Source organism: Diabrotica virgifera, chromosome 4 (assembly GCF_917563875.1).
Source record: "Diabrotica virgifera virgifera chromosome 4, PGI_DIABVI_V3a".
In the NCBI taxonomy this organism is placed as follows: domain Eukaryota; kingdom Metazoa; phylum Arthropoda; class Insecta; order Coleoptera; family Chrysomelidae; genus Diabrotica; species Diabrotica virgifera.
In genome coordinates, this window is record NC_065446.1 from 73,727,537 (window position 1) to 73,732,378 (window position 4,842).

General features: G+C 31.7%; 1 non-coding gene across 1 annotated transcript; it reads left to right on the forward strand.

Annotated features, from left to right (window-relative positions):
• Positions 1–1,824: 1,824 nt before the first annotated feature.
• LOC114324756 (U4 spliceosomal RNA) lies at positions 1,825–1,978 on the forward strand. Its single transcript, XR_003651596.1, has one exon. It is a non-coding gene; the product is annotated as a U4 spliceosomal RNA (small nuclear RNA).
• Positions 1,979–4,842: the final 2,864 nt, after the last annotated feature.

Below are 4,842 nucleotides of genomic sequence, written 5' to 3' on the forward strand. Positions count from 1 at the left end.
TTGCTATTTCGGTAGATTAAAAAAAACCGGGATGGAAAAGTTTAAAATTTCAATTCTTTTGCGAGAACCATGTAACCGGAGCCATTTAAACTTTTTTTTTAAACTAAGAGGTTTAAAAGACTAACTTCGACGTTTTTTAATAGCTCTTGAAATAAACTTTTAATTAGTTTTTGGGTGAATCTGATATATTAAAAATTAACGGAGTTATTTAAAAAAGGGCAACATTTTTTGGAAAAATTTTTAAAAGATATATTTTGAAATATTTTTGGTGCACAAATTTTAATTCTGTCAACTTGTTAGAGGGCTTATTTGATAGACATGTGCATCATTTTCCCGGTATTTGAATACTTAGATTTGTGTACTCGACGAAATAAATATACATTCAATTACCTATAACTCACTTTTAGATAACATTGAAATGTTTCTCAAGTAAGGAGTTTATTTGATTTTTTATTAGCCTCAATTTTGATAATTATAACTTTTTTGTGAAAATTTATAGTAGTTTTTGAGTTATTTATGAAAAATCCGTTAAAAACATGCATTTTTCTCACGAAAAATTAAAATCTTTGATCTTTAATAACTCAAAAAGTTTTGATTTAATTTAATAACTTTATATAACAAATTTTGCTTATAATTTGTCCATCTATCGAATTGTGGGGTTATTTTTACTAAAATAATTTTCACCCCCGAGGAGGGGTGGCATCCACCCCAGGGTAAAATCGCAAGTTGGCACCATATCACCTTTGTTCCTTGAGATATCCTCTAACCACTCACCAATTTTCATGCAAATCGATGAAGGTTCAACGAAATCGGAGGTAATAGCTCATATCAACCTTCAGTGACTGCACTATAGGTATAGAATAAATATAGGTATACTAAATGAACAGTGGGTTCACTCACAAGAAATAAAATGTAGAATAGAGAAGGCTAGGAGTGCATTCAATAGCATGGCCAAACTCTTTAAAAGCCACAACCTTAATCTAGAGATAAAAATAAGGCTCTTACGAGGTTATATCTTCTCAATATTGTATTACGGAGTTGAATCATGGACACTCACTGAAGCAATGGAGAAAAAACTTGAAGCCTTCGAGATGTGGCTATACAGGCGAATCCTATGGATATCATGGACGGACAAGATAACCAACGAGACCGTATTACGAAGAGTGGGCAAAGAAAGACAGATGATGTATACCATTAAAAGGAGAAAGTTAGAATATCTCGGACACATAATGAGAAACGGCACTAAATATAGATTACTGAAGGTAATCCTTCAAGGTAAAGCATTCGGAAAGCGAGGAATTGGGAGAAGAAGAATATCATGTTTAAAGAACCTGAGGAAATAGTTCTCGACAACAACAACTAATCTATTTAAAGCATCAGTTAATAAAATAATTATAGCCAGAATGATCGCCACTATTCGAAACAAGTAGGCACTAAAACAAGAAGATACTGAAAATGTCTCCACTGTTAGTAATAACGGAGCCTTGTTGCTTTGAAAGATTTTTCACCTTTGCCTTTGATAACGTTTCATTGTGCTATATATTTGCGCCTAGAGTAATGACTATAAAAAAGTTCATCGTTTAAAATCGCGGGAGATTAAAAATTAATTAGTAAACTGGTAAACTTATTAAATTAATAAACTAATTGTTATTAAATTTGTCTTAGTACCCTTCTTTAAACTAATGTATAAGGAAGGGATTATAAAGTTTGACCATGTCTGTGTTATCTAACTAGTATCTCTCTAGAGAGAAAAGCTTGTTTTCTGAGTGAGTTGTTTAGGGGACAAAGCGTGTTTTTTTCTGGCGATTTATTTGATTTTGTTTGAGCTTTGCGAAGTGGAGATATCGTAACCAATGAGGATTTTCCGAGGTGCGATTATTGCTAGTTGAGGAGAAGAAGTTAAGTGCATTTTAAGAATGTGATGTCATCCTGAGGATGACATCAGTAGATGTCATCCTCAATGAAACCTTCTCAGAAGAAGTAAGTCATCCTTCAAGTTTGAAGAAACATAACCCCAAGCAACTTTCGCCTATAAAACACACCTCATTATTTTTTTAAATGTTCTAAACAATTTTCGGAGTGAAACTCTAAACGTTAAACAGCAGTTAAAAATTTTATCACAAGCAATTGTGGCTTTATCCCGTTGGGGAGAGTCGCCTTAAAATCTCTCTAAGTTCTCAAGCAAATGTGTGTGGACCGCGAAATTTCGTTGTGCCGTGACTGACTCGCTCTCGCAATTATTTTATATAGACATTATCTCGCGACCTGGTAGCACATTTACAGATGCTAGCGGGTGTTTACACCAGGGTATTGAAATATGTTAGGTTTTGGAAAAACAGTACATTTGCAAATACTACCAGATTTGGACACCAGAGTGTTGAAACCAGCCAGCTTCTGTAGTGGCTATCCGCACCTCGGCAACAACACTGTCATAAGTCAAAAATAGCAATTTTGAGTAAATCCAGTATGAAGATCATCCTTATTATCTAACATTCGATTATTTTTATAAATGAACAATAATTTTGTTATTTTTTCTTCAATACGATTAATTTAGGTTATTTTATCAATTAGTATTCTATATTGTAGAAAGGGCCTAGCCGGGTAAGATGGTGAAAAGTGCCCCCAACTCGATTTAAATTCCATATAGGCCACTTTTTAGCACATATAGAGTAACTCACTTTCTGAAATTTTTAGCCCCCTAAGTGGCCACGTGACCCCCCTAGAGCCTAATTAGGCTTTTTAGGTTTTTATTTTTTATCTGAGCTGCATCAAGAGCTAGCCAAAAACTTTATTTAAAAAAGTTGTAATTTTCAAAAAGATCTATATGAAAAAAATTATATTTTATTTTTTGGCGGGAAATTCGAATTTTTAGAACAATTTTAAACTTTTAAATAACTCTGAAAAAAAAACTAAGACACTCGTTTTTACGAAAATCAATTATAACGTGTACTTTTGCACAATCTTTCACCCTGAATTTTTTTAGATATTTAAAATTGGTGAAACGTACCTTTAAAAATAAAAAACCGCATTTTTTCGTTTTTTTTTTGTTTTTTTATACAATTTTATACATATTTTTCAAAAAAGGTAACACTGTCACTAGAATAGGTGAAAAAATGAAAAATATTTGGGGTTTGCTTAATAAAAATTTTTTGTAACGCCATCCATTTTCAAGATACAGGGCGTTGAAGAAAACAAAATTTTACACATTTTTTACGGTTTTGCTGAAACTACTGGCAATATTGTAATAAAACTTGGCGGGTTTTAAGAGGTAGTTATTGTTCATGTTTTGACATACAATTAAGGATTTGATATTCATCATTGACGCGCATAGGGGTAATGGTCTGAACTTTTTAAAGAATAAAGATAGTACGCCACTGACATATTTCAAATTAACAATCGTTTTTGAATTTCTCGTTCAATTTGTGACAAAAAATCTATCTTCTTATTTTTTCATACGACGCGCCATTTTTATTCAAAAAATAAAAGCTTCTTAATCCTTACAAAGCATTCGAATTTCTAGTAGTTTCTACATCTACAATCTACATACATAAACTCGTACATCCATTATAAAAATTAATTCGATTACTTTGGAAGCGTTAAGATATTTTATTTTTTGCAACAAAACGGCGCGTCGTATGAAAAAATGGGAGGATAGATTTTTTTGTGACAAATGGAACGAGGAATTCAAAAATGATTGTTAATTTGAAATATGTCAGTGGCGTACCATCTTTTTTTCTTTAAAGAGTTCAGACCATTAGCCGTATGCGCGCCAATGATGAATATAAAATTCTTAGTTGTATGTCAAAAAATGAACAATAACTACCTCTTAAAACCTGCCAAATTTTATTGCAATGTTGCCAGTAGTTTCGGCAAAATCGTAAAAAATGTGTAAAATTATGTTTTCTTCAACGCCCTGTATCTTGAAAATGGATGGCGTTACAAAAAAATTTTATTAAGCAAACCCCAATTATTTTTCATTTTTTTACCTATTTTAGTGACGGTGTTACCTTTTTTGAAAAATATGTATAAAATTGTATCAAAAAACCAAAAAAAAACCGAAAAAATGCGGTTTTTTATTTTTAAAGGTACGTTTCACCAATTTTAAAAATTTGAAAAAATTCAGCTTGAAAGATTGTGCAAAAATACACATTATAACTGATTTTCGTAAAAACGAGTGTTTTAGTTTTTTTTCAGAGTTATTTAAAAGTTTAAAATTGTTCTAAAAATTCGAATTTCCCGCCAAAAAATTCAAAAAATTTTTTTTCATATAGATCTTTTTGAAACTTACAACTACTTTAAATAAAGTTTTTGGCTGGCTCTTGACGCGGCTGAGATAAAAAATAAAAACCTAACAAGCCTAATTAGGCTCTAGGGAGGTCACCTGACCACCTAGGGGGCTAAAAATTTCAGAAAGTGAGTTCCTCTATATGTGCTAAAAAGTGACCTGTATGGAATTTAAATTGAGTTGGGGGCACTTTTCACCATCTTACCCGGCTAGGCCCTTTGAAACTAACTTATTAATTATTAACAAATGTGTCTGTTTTCCTGAAAACCCAAAGATGGATTATAACAATGTGCCACTGTTGCTGATCATAGTGGTTAGAAATTGCACAGAAATTGCGGTTCAACGTGAAAATTATGATAGGTTACAATGATTGTTAAGATTTTTTAATACATTTATTTAAAGAATACAACGCAGACGTAATTACATAAGAACATAAAATAAATCTACTTATTGCCTATTACAAAATACTGGTTAGAAACATATACCTATTTAGATTTTTAACATTAATTTTATAGTAACTACTGGTTTTTGACGCCGTTCTTTGATGATTGTTGCTT